The sequence below is a fragment of the Rhinopithecus roxellana genome, chromosome 13, assembly GCF_007565055.1.
Source record: "Rhinopithecus roxellana isolate Shanxi Qingling chromosome 13, ASM756505v1, whole genome shotgun sequence".
In the NCBI taxonomy this organism is placed as follows: domain Eukaryota; kingdom Metazoa; phylum Chordata; class Mammalia; order Primates; family Cercopithecidae; genus Rhinopithecus; species Rhinopithecus roxellana.
The window spans coordinates 52245189-52260657 of NC_044561.1; the positions used below are offsets into that span (position 1 = coordinate 52245189).

The 15469-nt window shown below is 48.2% G+C and overlaps 1 protein-coding gene across 2 annotated transcripts in view; it reads right to left on the reverse strand.

Annotated features, from left to right (window-relative positions):
- The window catches only part of HLCS (holocarboxylase synthetase), a 255067-nt gene extending 240483 nt beyond the window's left edge, over positions 1-14584 (reverse strand). Inside the window, exon 1 of one of the 2 annotated variants that reach the window (XM_030915745.1) lies at positions 14413-14584. The gene's annotated coding sequence lies outside the window, so the exon portion shown is untranslated. The remainder of the gene's footprint in view (positions 1-14412) is intronic. The other variant, XM_010384694.2, reaches the window with a different exon arrangement.
- Between the last annotated feature and the right edge of the window lie 885 nt (positions 14585-15469).

Below are 15469 nucleotides of genomic sequence, written 5' to 3' on the forward strand. Positions count from 1 at the left end.
GTAGCCCCAGTCTGCAGTACTTAGTTACAGCAGCCCTTGCGAACCAGCACATCCGAGTTCTCCGCCTCTGTCTCTAACCCTTCTCTCAACCATCAGCCATAAGTGAGTCTCTGCCCCCAACTTCTGACCTCCTCTATGTTCTCTTCCTTGGTGACCCCATTCTCCCGCATGGGTCAGCAGTGACCTCCAGCAGTGACGCTCAGTCACTCAGTGACGCTCAGCTACTTGGGAGGCCGAGGCGGGCAGATCACAAGGTCAGGAGATCGAGACCATCCTGGCGAACACGGTGAAACCCCGTCTCTACTAAAAATACAAAAAAATAGCCAGGCGTGGTGGCGGGCGCCTGTAGTCCCAGCTTCTCGGGAGGCTGAGACAGGAGAATGGCGTGAACCCAGGAGGCGGAGCTTGCAGCGAGCGGAGATCGCGCCACTGCACTCCAACCTGGGTGACAGAGCGAGACTCCGTCTCAAAAAAAAAAAATACAAAAGTTAGCTGGGCGTGGTGGTGTGCACCTGCAATCCCAGCTACTCGGGAGGCTGAGGCAGGAGAATCACTTGAACCCGGAAGGTGGAGGTTGCAGTGTGTCAAGATTGTGTCACTGCCCTCCAACCTGGGCAACAGAGCAAGACTGTCTCAAAAAATAAATAAATAACAATAATAATAATAATGTTGCACCAATGTTAGTTTTGGTAAATCCACGGTTGTGTAAGATGTTAGCATTAGAGGAAGCTGGGTGAAGGTTCAAAGAACTGTCTCTACTATTTTGTAAGCCTAAAATTATTTCAAAATAATAGGTTATAAAAATTAGAGGGTGACCTTCCACTTAATTTCATCAGCACTCCTTTTTTCCCCTCTTCCTAACCAGCCATGTGATCTTAAGCAAATTATTTCATCTCTCTAGGTCACAGTTTTTCAACTACTTAGGAAAAAAAAAAGAGCGATACAAGCCAGATCGTCTCTAACTTCCCCTCAATCCCTCAAATTCTGTGGTCCCCGTACATTTACAATATGATGCAATCTACAAACATTTGATTTTGGTGTTCTCTTATTCACCTTCATATCCCTGGTATTTAGCATTGTGTCTATACATAGTAGGTGCTCACTGAAAGTTTTTGAAACTACCTCAAAAATGGAGGTTCATACCTCAGTTTGTAAAGTGAAGTAGAACTGTTAGCTCTTTTACCTAGTTGACCACTAGAGAGCGAAGCGGTCACAAAATCTTTCTCTGTTAAAAGCAAATTTGTCTTCATCCAGCAGAGGGGAGTGGTCCTTTATATTTCAGGCATGTAAAAATCAGGTCCTGGTTGGGGGAAGGGAGACATCTGTGTGCAGTTTCCTGCCTATCAGACAGGCCCTCCACAGGGGTGCTTAGTACCATAAGCTTCCAGGTAAGCACACGGGGCCACTGCCGCACCCTCCAAAACACTTAGCCTCCAAAGTCTAAACCACCTAGATGGATGGGAGATTGCTCTGCAAAGGGGGGAGCCCCACTCCTAGTATGTTCATCATTGTCTTCCTAAGGATCCTAGCTCATTTCTTGAACAAATGTTTCACTTTTACAGGGTTTGCACAGAGGCAGCTTTAAGAGTTCAAATAAATGAATGTGGAAGGAAATTAAGTTTTACAACCACATGAAAAAGGCATTAGCCAGTCATCCTGCCCAGCACCCCATATTGAGCCTGTGTGAGTTGCCGTTTGTTTAGTGAAGCAATCGAGGCCATGGTCTGGACTCAGAAACCCTGAGTTCAAATACTGCCTCTGACCCCCCAACTCCCCAACAAAATGCACACATTCAGTGGCCATGTGACCAGGGCAAATGCCTCTCTTTCCACAGCTCCAATGCAGGAATAATAATAGCATCCACCCGGTGTTCAGTGGCAGGGTTCAGACAGAACAGCCACACAGGGCTAAGAGTGCAGACTATTGTGACCAAGCAACTGGCCACCTGGACAGAGTGGACAGGAAGGAATGGAAGGGCAAGGCGCTTTCACTTCATCCTCATGAGCGCTCTTTGTGGGGAAACTATTACACAAAGTGGGGGTGGGGAGTTCCTTCCCAGTAAATCGAGTTGCCTTTTTCAGGCACGGAGAAGCCTATCTGCCTAAATTTTCCTCAACTGGTCAATGATGGTGCCAGAAGTCCCTACCACTTGAACTGCTCCTTCGGGTTACGTCACTTTATCTGCCAACTGCATTAGTTTAAACAAGTCAGTTTCCAAGTCCTGAGCTGCTGCTTTTATCATCCCATTAATTTAGAAAACTAAGAGTAGGGGCCAAACGCGGTGGCTCACGCCTGTGATCCCAACACTTTGGGAGGTCGAGGCGGGCGGATCACCTGAGGTCAGGAGTTCAAGACCAGCCTGGCCAACATGGTGAGAGCCCATCTCTACTAAAAATACAAAAATTAGCCAGGCATGGTGGTGCGCACGTAGTCCCAGCTGCTCAGGAGGCTGAGACAAGAGAATCACTTGAATCCAGGAGACAGAGGTTGCAGTGAGCTGAGACTGCACCACTGCACTCCAGCCTGGGCAACAGAGTGAGACTCCCATCTCAAACAAAAAAAAGAAAGAAAGAAAATGAAGAGTAGGACCCCAGAGTGTGGGAAGGAGGCTGGAAGCGTCCTGATTAAACTGCAGCCTGAGGACTGCTGGGTGGGATCTCGCAGAGCACACTGAGCCCTGAGAAGGGGGCAAGAAGGGCCCCAGGGTGCAAGGCCAGAGACTCGCTGGGGCAGAGAAGACTGCGAAGCTGGCAGGACCCTGAAACAGATGTCCTGGGAGTGTACGTGTCAACCAGCAAAGCATATGATGAGAACTGTTCAACAGTGGACTCAGCTGGGAACTCCAGACACTGCGGCAAAACCAGCACAGATGCATCCTCTCCTGTGGCTGAAAGCTCCATGAAAGGGGCCAGTGAGTCACATGACAACCGAATTTCTCCTCTGCCAACCTGAACACATTCTGGGACTGAAACTTCCATACCTAGGGAAAGCCAATCACACTACTTAAAAGAAAAAAAAACTACCTATGATAAACCCTAAATGCTATCAATTTAATGGGGCTGGAAAGAAATTCCCTTGAAAGACTGGTGGGAGAAGGGGGGCATGACCTTCATCCCTTTACATTCTCCAGCCATCAGAACTAGCTCCTTTGTTTTCACTGAATTTATGTTTCTATAGAGGCACCCAGGATTGAGTCTCCTATGGGGGGACCCCATGAAGCTGCCATGCCCCTCTGTTGATATGCCTTGCTTTGTAGGTCAATTTGTGATTTTTAAAATGGTTTTATGCAAACCACATGTTTAGCCCAAATGCACTGCAGGTAGCTTGTGATAAAACAGCAGTACGGACCAGGCACAGTGGCTCACACCTATAATGCCAGCACTTTGAGAGGCCAAGGCAGGAGGATCACTTGAGGCCAGGAGTTTGAGACCAGCCTCCGCAACATAGGGAGACTCCATCTCTACAGAAAATTAAAAATTAGCCAGGCGGCCAGGTGCGGTGGCTCACACCTGTAATCCTAACACTTTGGGAGGCAAAGGCAGGCAGATCACTTGAACTCAAGTTCAAGACCAGCCTGGGCAACATGGTGAAACCGTATCTCTACAAAAATAAAAATTAGCCAGGCATGGTGGTGTGTGCCTGTAGTTCCAGCTACTCCTGGGGAGGTCGAGGCTGCAGTGAGCCGCGACCAGGCCACTTGTACTCCAGCCTGGGCGACACAGCAAGTCCCCATCTCAAAAAAAAAAAAAAAAAAAAAGCTGGGTGTGGTGGCCTGCATGCCTGTGGTCCCAGATACTCGGAGGCTGAAACGGGAGGACTGCTTGAGCCCAGGGGTTCAAGGCTGCAGTGAGCTGTGATCACATCAATGCACTCCATCCAGCCTGAGCAACAGAGTGAGACCCTGACTATATTTAAAAAAAAAGAAAGCAATAGGAAGAAACAACTCAACCACAGGGCCAGTATGTTACTGGATTACAAAATCATAAAGCCCTAAACAGAGAATTAGCCCATTTCCAGAAGAGGTCAAGAACAGGTGATACAGCTGAACTGAACTGCCTGTACAGCTCGTTTTCTACAAGATTCCAGCCCTGGAAGATGATGGGATCCAGCCCCCACTGAAGCACCTCGAACAAGAAAACCGCCGAGTCCAAAGAGCCAGGCCTTGAACACACGATCCCTGTCTATAAATAACTCCCCCTGGGAAATAAAAAGCAGGATCTAAAGCAGGAAACCCGAGCCGCGGAATCTGGTGAGTTCTTAGGAAACCCACTCAGGGGCCTGAGCCCCCGTGGGAGCGGCGGCTCCGGCACCTGGACACCCGAGCCCCCGGAGCCCTGGGTGGCCGCGCGTCCCTACCTGCAGGCCTGATACCGGCGGCGGAGCGCTCCTGGCCCCGCACCCGCCCGGCTCCGAGACCGCTGAAACGCACCCAGGGCGGTGAGGGCGTCGTCGCCAAGGACAGCGCAGATGGCAGCGGAGGCATGCGAGCCGGAACCGACTGTGGGAAAGGGCCAGGTTCAGCCCCAAATCCTGCCCGCTCCCCAGCCCCGCTCAGGCGGCGCCCCTGCCACCTCTGGCCACATGGGCTGGGACGTCTGGCTCCTGCAGAGCGCGCTTCCCGCTGCCCTTCTCCACTGGCTGCTCAGGCCCTGCCTCGCCAGCCCGGCATCCTCGGGGCATCCCTACCTGTCCTTTAGGGCTTGCCTCATAGGTGAAATGTCATCTGCCAGGGAGGTATGGCCTGCCCCCTAGCAGGTGGGCCTCTTCCACGCTGCCTGCAACACCACCTACCCACCTTGATAAATGCTTGTAAACGGTGTACTGCTTTCCCCCTTGAGACTGCAAACTTTCAAGGGCAGGAAATGGGTCTGTTTTCCTGGCAAAATAATGAAGTTGGCTGAAGGTTTTGCTGAATAAAATGAGTGACAGACAAAAGTAGCCAAATTGGGCACTTCTGATGGGTTTATTTGGTGAAGGAAGTGCAGTGTATGGGCTTAACTAGTTATTCTGGATTTCTTTCCCCGTGTTACTCCTCCCTAATTCTGATGGGGAACTGAGAGCTGGATCTATTAATCTATTAACTCTTAACCTCCTTTTTTTTTTTTTTTTTTTTTTTTTGAGACGGAGTCTCACTCTGTCACCCAGCCTTGAGTGCAGTGGCGCGATCTCGGCTCACTATAACCTCTGCCTCCCGGGTTCAAGAGATTCTCCTGCCTCAGCCTACTAAGTATTGGGATTACAGGCGCCCGCCACCATGCCCAGATAATTTTTGGGTTTTTAGTAGAGACAGTGTTTCACCATGTTGGCCAGGCTGGTCTGAAACTCCTGACCTCAGGTGATCCACCCGCCTCAGCCTCCAAAAGTGCTGGGGTTACAGGCGTGAGCCACTGCGTCCAACCTTAGCCTTCCTTTTCTAAGGGCACTACCAGACTTCTCTTGCTACCCTAAGCATGGAGTCCTAACTCTGCCATCTGAACCCTGCATCCTTCAGTTTCCACACAACAATTTCCACCAAAGACTTGCAGCCTCTCCTTCTGGGTTTAGGGGAATGGGGGATGCTTTCATCTGAGGTGGGACACATATGATGTTAATTAGAATACTCTCTCCCAAAGAGGAGGAAATAAGTAGGAAAATAAGCAAGTCTGATGCCCGGGAAGTGTTTACGGATGGGGTGCAGAATAGCCCTACCACAAAGAAAATCTCAAATGAGACATCCTATCACTGCTGGGGTTTCTGGTAAAACAAGAGCTGAGGCCAGGTGTGGTTGTTTTGTTTTGTTTTGTTTTTTTGCTTTACAAAAATAATATTCAGTAAGTAGATTTCCAAGCCTTGCATTCTTTCTAGTCAATGTTTCTAAGATTCACACATATTCTATTTGTGATCATATCGTACTTTCTTTAGCCATTGTCCTGCTGATCAACATGGGGTTATCTCCATTTTGTTTCCTTTACTGTTCTGAACATCCACTCACTTGTCTCCTGGAGCCCCTGGGCAAGCATTTTTCTGGGTGTGGACCCATTACTACACCAGGCATAGCCCCAGCAAGCTAATGTAATGTGCAGAATTAAGGGATAACACTAACCTGTTTTCCAAAGCAGTTATACCAATGTATACTCCCATTAAAAGTGACTTTTGTTTTTGACTCAGTACTTTTCAGGTCAAACACATTTTCCTTTCGATTTCAGATGTATACTGATTTTCACAAACTGTCTTGGAGAATTATGAGGTCCTCAAACACAAAGCTTCATACTGTGGTTCTTAGTCAAGAAAATCTCCTAGAGGCAATGATCCAGCTAATTACAGATCCCCTACTGTCCACGTCTAAATTTAGGCATTGTGGCCGGGATGAGACCCATGAACCCTAGCACAATGCCAGGGGTGTCATTAACTTAAAAACTCTGGCAGGCCAAGTGCAGTGGATCATGCCTGTAATCCCAGCACTTTGGGAGACCAAGGCAGGCAGATCACGAGGTCAGGAATTGAAGACCAGCCTGGCCAAGATGGTGAAACCCCATCTCCACTAAAAATACAAAAATTAGCCGGCCGTGGTGGCACGCACCTGTAATCCCAGCTACTCAGAGGCTGAAGCAGAGAATTGCTTAAACCCAGAAGGCAGAGGTTGCAGTGAGCCGAGATTGTGCCACTGCACTCCAGCCTGGTTGACAGAGCGAGACTCCGTCTCAAAAAAAAGAAAAAAACAAACAAACAAACAAATAAAACTCTGGCATAAGCATGGTGTGGGGAGTGTCTGCAGTAATATGAGAATCCTGTGCACAACAGCATAAGCAGCTGCCTTCAGAATCTACTGCTCTCACCTCCCACGGTCCATACAACCTCTTCTTTATTTTCTTCTTTTCTTAATGTTTGTTTATTTATTTATTTATCTTTTGAGACAGAGTCTCACTCTGTCACCCAAGCCGGAATGCAGAAGCACGATCTTGGCTCACTGTAACCTCCGCCTCCTGGGTTCAAGTGATTCTCCTGCCTCAGCCTCCCAAGTAGCTGGGATTACAGGTGCCCACCACCATGCCCAGCTAATTTTTGTATTTTTAGTAGAGATGGGGTTTCACTCTGTTGGCCAGGCTGGTCTCGAACTCTTGACCTCAAGTGATCCGCCCACCTCGGCCTCCCAAAGTGCTAGAACTACAGGCATGAGCCACCGCGCCCAGCCTGTAAAGAGTTTCATAGCAACAACCCTTATAAAAATGATTTTTTTTGGCCAGGCACAGTGGCTCACGCCTGTCATCCCAACACTTTGGGAGGCCAAGGCGGGAGGATCACGAGGTCAGGAGATCGAGACCATCCTGGCTAACATGGTAAAACCCAGTCTCTAGTAAAAATACAAAAAATTAGCCGGGCGTGGTGGCAGGCACCTATAGTCCCAGCTATTCGGGAGGCTGAGGCAGGAGAATGGCGTGAACCCAGGAGGTGGAGCTTGCAGTGAGACAAGATGGCACCACTGCACTCAAGCCTGGGTGACAGAGCGAGACTCCGTCTCAAAAAAAAAAAAAAAAAAAAAAAAAAAGATTTTATTTTTGAGACAGGGTGTATCAGGCTGGAGTGCAGTGGTGCAATCATAGCTTACTGTAACCTCAAACTCCTGTGCTCAGCTGACCCTCCTGCCTCAGCCTCCCAAGTAGCTGATACTATATGCACAAACCACCATTGCCAGCTAATTATTTGTGTATTTTTTATAGAGATGGGTTCCTCCTGTGTTGCCCAGGCTGGTCTCGAACTCCTGGCCTCAAACGATCTACCCACCTTTGCCTCACAAAGCACTAGGATCATACGTATAAGCCACCACACCTGGCCAACAGTGATTTTTTTTTTATTGGAAAGTTTTAAATGTTCAATAAGGAACATATTAAGCAAATTGTGGTAGAGTAGTCCCCCCTTATCCACAAGGGGTATGTTCCAAGACCCCCAGTGAACGCCTGAAGCACAGAGAGTGCTGAACCCTATATATATATATTTTTCCTATTACTTACCTATGATAAAGTTTATACATTAGGCACAATAACAAATTAACAACTAATAATAAAATAGGGTAATAATAAACTAATAATAAAATTAAATAAAGTAAGGATGACTAGAACACAAGCACTGTGATACCACAACAGTCGATCTGATCACCAAGAGAGCTACTAAGTGACAAAATGGGAGAATCTGCTGGACAAAGAGATGATTCGTATCCCAGGTGACAGAACAGGAAGGTGTGAGATTTCATCATGCTCTTCCGAACCGCACACAATTTAAAACTCATGAATTATGTTCTCACTTCTAAGTGGGAGCTCAATAATGTGTACACATGGACACAGAGAGTGGAATAACAGGCATTGGAGGCTCAGAAGTGTGGGAGGGGTGAACAATGAGAAATTACTTAATGGGTACAATGTACACGATCGGAGGTGATGGCTGCACTCAAAATCCAGACTTCACCACTACCCAATGTATCCAAACAGGGGTACTTGTACCCTCTAAATCTATCAAAATTAAATAAACAAATAAATCTTATGAAGTGTTCTGGAATTTTCCATTTAATATTTTCTTTTTTTGTTGTTTGTTTGTTTTTCATTTAATATTTTCAAACTGCAGTTGGCCACAGGTAACTGAAACCTTGGAAAGCAACAGGACAGCTAAGGGGGGAAACACTGTATAGCCACTCAGTGGTACAAAGTACAGACTTTCTTTCCAGAACCATTTGAGACTAAATTGCAGAAACAATGACCTTTCACCCTAGTACTTCAAGATGTATTTCCTAAGAACATTTCTCCAACATAACCACACTGCAATGATCAGATTCAGAAAATTTAACACTGCAATAATCAGATTCAGGTATCAGCATCCATCCAGTGCTAATTACTATTCACATTTAGTCAATTGTCCCAAATAACATTCTTGCTAGCAATATTATTTTTCCCAATTCAAGGACACATATGGCATTTAGCTGTCATGTCTCTATTCCCTTTTAATCTGGAACAGTTCCTTAGTCTTTCATGACCTTGACATCTTTTTTTTTTTGAGACGGAGTCTCGCTCTGTCGCCCAGGCTGGAGTGCAGTGGCCGGATCTCAGCTCACTGCAAGCTCCGCCTCCCGGGTTTACGCCATTCTCCTGCGTCAGCCTCCCGAGTAGCTGGGACTACAGGCGCCCGCCACCTCGCCCGGCTAGTTTTTTGTATTTTTTAGTAGAGATGGGGTTTCACTGTGTTAGCCAGGATGGTCTCGATCTCCTGACCTCGTGATCCGCCTGGACCTTGACATCTTTTAAGTCAGCCCCGGCTGGGCCCAGTGGCTCACGCCTGTAATCTCAGCACTTTGGGAGGCCAAGGTGGGCGGATCACTTCAGGTCAGGAGTTTGAGATCATCCTGGCAACATGGTGAAACCTCATCTCTACTAAAAATACAAAAACTGGCTGGGCACGGTGGCTCATGCCTGTAATCCCAGCACTTCGGGAGGCCGAGGCAGGCAGATCACGAGATCAAGAGATGGAGACCATCCTGGCCAACATTGTAAAACCCCATCTCTACTAAAAATACAAGAATTAGCTGGGTATGGTGGTGCACACCTGTAGTCCCAGCTACTCAGGAGGCTGAGGCAGGAGAATCGCTTGAACCTGGGAGGCGGAGGTTGCAGTGAGCCAAGATCGGGCCACTGCACTCCAGCCTGGGCTACAGTGCGAGACTTGGTCTTGGGGAAAAAAAAGAAGTTAGCTCCACTGTATTGCAGCTGGTCCCTCAATTTGTGTTTGTCTGATGTTTCCTATATCCAATTCAGGTTATACATTTTTGGCATAGGATGCCAGTTCAAAATGGTGATGCTGACTTTGTTCACATGGTTAAGGTGGTTTCCAGAAGAACCACTACAAAGGTTCCTTGTATATATTTGTAATTCACACGTAATCTGAGGAGTGAGGCTTTGGCATCTTATTCCCCAATGCTATGGTTTGAATGTATTCCCCAAGTGCATGTGTTGGAAATTTAATCCCCAGTGCAACAGTGTTGAGAGCTGGGTGATTAGGTCTTAAAGGCTCTGTTGTTATTGCGGGAGTGGGATCCTGATAAAGGAATGAGTTTGGCCCCCTTCCTTTCTCTTTCCCTTGTCTACCCTCTTGCCCTTCTGCTTTCCACCATGAGATGATGCAGCCAGAAGGCCCTCACCAGATGTGGCTCCTCAATCTTGGACTTCTCAGCCTCCAGAACCATAAGGCAAATCAATTTCTGTTCATTATAAATTACCCAGTCTCAGGTATTCTGTTACGGAAGAATAAAACAGACCAAGATACCCAGTAAGCACCCACCTGAATCAGTCATGACTGTGTTAGTTGCAATGTCGTAACTTTTTGTTTGTTTGTTTGTTTTTGAGATGGAGTTTCACTTGTTGCCCAGGCTGGAGTGCAATGGCGCGATCTCGGCTCACCACAACCTCCCCCTCCCGGGTTCAAGCCATTCTCCTGCCTCAGCCTCCTGAGTAGGTGGGATTACAGGCATGCGCCACCACACCCAGCTAATTTTGTATTTTTAGTAGAGACAGGGTTTCTCCATGTTAGTCAGGCTGGTCTCGAACTCCTGACCTCAGGTGATCCACCTGCCTCGGCCTCCCAAAGTGCTGGGATTACAGGCGTGAGCCACCGTGCCCGGCCTACAATGTGGCAAATTTTTTTGTATTAGTCACGTACACTAGTGAGAAGGGGGAAAAGAATAGAACAAAGAGTTCAATCTGTAACTGACCATGAACAATCAAGTGACATAACTCGCTACCTTGAGACTAGCCAACTTTTCCAACGCTGTTGTTCCTTCAGCAATCATTAGCTGGTATTCTCCTCTTCTACCTCTGTTTATGTATTTGTTGGTAAGTTTATTTGCTTTTTAGTATTACTCTGGACTCATGGATTCTCTTTTATTCAATGTGATAATTCATTATTGCCATTACTAATTCTGATATTCAAATTGTTCCAGGTTTGGCCACTGGGGCCCCATCAAGCTGGCCCCTGTGTCCTTCTGACCTGTCTCTATCATTCTTTGAGCACCTCCTTGTGTTCTGAACGAGCTGCTCCTGACTCATTGTTGACCTTCCCTCCCCTTCCCACAATGAGCCATTTCTCCTAGGAGCTCTGGCTCCTTTTAATGGACAATGGTATTTAGAAACCAAGATACGGGCATGAGGAATGGTCATTGCTACTTGGGTGGCCCTGCTCCCCCGCTCTCTCAGCAGACAGATCTTGAAAATAAACTCTTAAGTCAAAATGAAAAGTAGGCCAGGCGCGATGGCTCACACCTGTAATCCAAGCACTTTGGGAGGCTGAGGTGGGCAGATCACTTGAGACCAGGAGTTCCAGACCAGCATGGCTAGCATGGTGAAAGCTGTCTCTACTAAAAATACAAAAATTAGACAGGCCTGGTGGTGCATACCTGTAGTCCCAGCTACTTGGGAGGCTGAGTCAGGAGAATTGTCTGAACCTGGGAGGCAGAGGTTGCAGTGAGCCGAGATCACACCACTGCACTCCAGCCTAGACAACAGAGTGAGACTCTGTCTCCAAAAAAACCAAAAACATGAAAAGTTAAGGGTTATCCATTAAGTTTCCAAGTTTCTCCACTATAAAGGTTCCTTTTTTATCTTTGTAATTAATAAGTAATCTGTGGAGTCTCTCATTCCAGTTCATGGAGCTCTTCTTTGCCTTCCTTCACTCCGTATTTGTATGTTTCTTCTCTCATAGTGAGTATCCCAGCTCCCAAGAATGTCATTATATTTACTTATTTGCTTAATCCTACAATACACAGAAAATATTTTCAGAATTGCTATACCAGATCACTACCAACTAAGTGAAGTGCACAATTTCTTTGTAGTTTTGTTTGTTTACACACAGGTGTATAGTCAAAGAGCTGTGTTCAAAGTTATCTGAGTTTGACTTTCTGCGGTTAATTTACTATGCAGTTTAGCTCATTTGTTCACTTTTGTTTGTATTCAATTTTAGGTTTCTTTTCCCCCATCTTATGTTGATTTAGTTTTACTTTTTAAATACTAAAACATTAACATGTTTTGAAAAGTCCAAACTGCCCCCAAAAAAGGTATGCTTGGAGATGTGTCATTTCCTCTTAGACTTTCACCCCATTCCCATCCACCCACTGCAAGTAGCCAATTTATTAGTTTCTAGTTTTTTCTTCCTGGGTTTCTTTTTTCCCTTTCTTTTCTTTTTCTTTTTTTTCCCCCCCAAAAATAAGGAGATACTTGAATGTTTCACACGAAAAATAGCCTAACTACAGTACTCTCTGTTTAACTTTTGTTCATTTCCTAATACTGTATACCCTAGAAATCACTCCACATCAGTTCACAGAGATCTTCCTCACTTTTTTTAAATTTTTTTATTTTTTTTTATTTTTTTTTTTTGAGACAGAGTCTCGCACTGTCGCCCAGGCTAGAGTACAGTGGTGCAATCTCGGCTCACTGCAAGCTCCACCTCCCGAGTTCACATCATTCTCCTGCCTCAGTCTCCTGAGTAGCTGGGACTACAGGCGCCCGCCACCACGCCCAGCTAATTTTTTGTATTTTTAGTAGAGACGGGGTTTCACCGTGTTAGCCAGGATGGTCTCGATCTCCTGACCTCGTGATCTGCCCACCTCGCCTGCCAAAGTGCTGTGATTACAGGCATGAGCCACTGCACCAGCCCTCACTCTTTTTCATAAGTGCATTGTGTGGATGGACCAGGGTTTATTCAACCAGTTGCCTATGTATTGGCACTGAAGTTGTTTCCAAAATTTTGCCATTGCAAACAATGCTGCAATGAGTGACCTTGTACATATATATACACTTTTATACTGGTGTAGGCGTTTCTCCAGGGTAAATTCCTAGCTGTAGAATTGCTGGGTCAAGGGGTAAATGCATATGTAGTTTTGTTAAACAATGCTAAATGTTTCTCTCTAGGAGTTGGACCATCTTGCATTCCCACCAGCAATGTACAACAGCATCTGTTACCCCACAGCCTGTCCTGTTGCTTTACACTTAGCAACTGGATTAGTTAGAATCGTGATGGTTTCACAGAGTACCCTGCATTTCTCTTTCTGCGGGAGAAACAGAACATCTTTTCATTGAAAGGCCAGTTTTATGTCATTTTTGTGCAGATTGTCAGTTCATGTCTTTTGCCTATTTGGTCTTTGGCTCCCTCAATGTTTGAGTTATTTACATACTTGGGATCTTTTTTTTTTTTTTTTTTGAGACGGAGTCTTGCTCTGTCACCAGGGCTGGAGTGCAGTGGCCGGATCTCAGCTCACTGCAAGCTCCGCCTCCCAGGTTTAAGCCATTCTCCTGCCTCAGCCTCCCGAGTAGCTGGGACTACAGGCGCCCGCCACCTCGCCCGGCTAGTTTTTTGTAATTTTTAGTAGAGACGGGGTTTCACCGTGTTAGCCAGGATGGTCTCGATCTCCTGACCTCGTGATCCGCCCGTCTCGGCCTCCCAAAGTGCTGGGATTACAGGCTTGAGCCACCGAGCCCGGCATACTTGGGATCTTAAACCTTTATCTGTGACAGATGTTGCAAATATTTTTCCCAGTTTGCCATCTGTCTTTAATTAATGGTAGGGTTTTTTTTTTTTTTTTTTTTTTTTTTTTTTTGAGACAGTTTTGCTCTTGTAGTCCAGGCTGGAATGCAGTGGCCCGATCTCGGTTAACTGCAACCTCCACCTCCCGAATTCAAGTGATTCTCCTGCCTCAGCCTCCCGAGTAGCTGGGATTACAGGAGCGCCACCACCACGCCCGGTTAATTTTTGTATTTTTAGTAGAGATGAGGGTTCACCATGTTGCCCAGGATGGTCTCGAACTCCTGACCTCAAGTGATACGCCTGCCTCGGCCTCGCAAAGTGCTGAGATTTCAGGCATAAACCACCGCGCACGGCCCCGGCTTCCGTTTTTTAATATTATGTATCTTTATTTTCCTGCCACGTAGGCTGTGGGTCATTAGGAAGCCTTTCCCCACACGCAGGTCCTAGTCACCCGTACTTTCTAGCGGCTGGTAGGCCCTGTGGCTCTGCCCCTAACACGGGCGTGGGGCACGCGGCCAGGAGCCCGTGGTAGGGGGACCCGGCGCGCGAACCTAGGCTCTCAGGCCGCGTCGGCCGCGCGTGCGCACTGACAGCCGGGCCGAGCCAGCCCGGGTCCCGCAGGGAAGAACGCGAGCGGCGCGGGGAGGCGGCGCTGCCCTGGGCCGCGAGGTCCCTATGGCTGCCCCACCGGAAGCCCCACCCGCTTCTGGTAGCTGAAAGCAGTTTTCCGGCCGTCCCGGCTGCAGCCCAGCGGCCTGGACTTTGGACACGGATGTTCCCCGGCAGGGCCCGGGCGTGGACTGCCAGACCCTCGCCCGGCCCCAGCACGCCTCCGGCGAGCGCCCACCCCCAGCCCTGGGCCGCAGCGCCCCGACTTACTTCTGAGGCCGAGATGCGGCCGCTCCTGCTCCGGGTGGTCGCCCGCGAATCCCTGCCGCGCCGCACTGCGCCCCCTCGCGGCCCGCCTGGTGGTGCAGCCGGGCTCTCAGTGTAGGGCCGCGGGGCCGCCCGGCCTCATCCTGCCCTGTACGCGGTCGTTTCGCCGCTAGCCAGCTTCTGCCTCTCGGCCACCCGTCCTCTCTCGCCCAAGCTGCCTAGGAGGCGCGCCTCTGCCGCCTTCTTGCTGCGCTCGCTCCAGCCTCGCCCACTCCTGCGGCCTTACAGGGCCGAACCTCACCCTGCTCTGCGGAAGACAGGCCTCCACCTTCCCTCCACGCCTTCCTCCCTGACCGGCACCAGACACCGCGTTGCCCTTTCCAGCATCGACGACCTATTCCCCAGTGCTCTGACACCAGCTGAATTAGCGCGAACCTACTCGTTAAGGGATTAGCCCAGAGAGACTGCCCTCCCTTCACCAGCCACAAGCGGGGTGCCCAGAATGTCCACATTTCTGCCCTGCCCACTAGAAACTGAGGGATTGCCACAGCTCCCCTGAGGTTCATCAATTCCCTGGGACGACACAGAACTCAGGGAGACACTTTACTGTTAGAAGATTATTGTAAAGGACACAACTCGGGAACAGCCAAGTGGAAGAGATGCGCGGCACGGGGGGCGAAGGGCGGGAGTGCTGCCCTCACAGCACCTCTGTGTGCCCACCTGCCTGGAAGCTCTCTGCACCCTGTTTAAGGGATTTGTATCCAGGTTTCATTATGTCATTGGGCATTGGTGATTGAATTCAACCTCCAGCCCCTTTGCCTTCCCGCAAGGGGAGTAGGCATATGTTCGGGCTGAAAGCTACAACCCTCTGATCACATGGTGTGTTGCACCAGCCCCACCCTGAATCCATCCTAGAGCCCACAGATAGCTACCTCATCAGCATAAATTGTGATTTGATTAAAGAACTCATGAATAACAAAAACACTCCTATCGCCTAGGAAATTCCAAGAGGTTTAGGAGTGCTGTGTCAGGAACTGGGGACAAAGACCAAATAGATTTT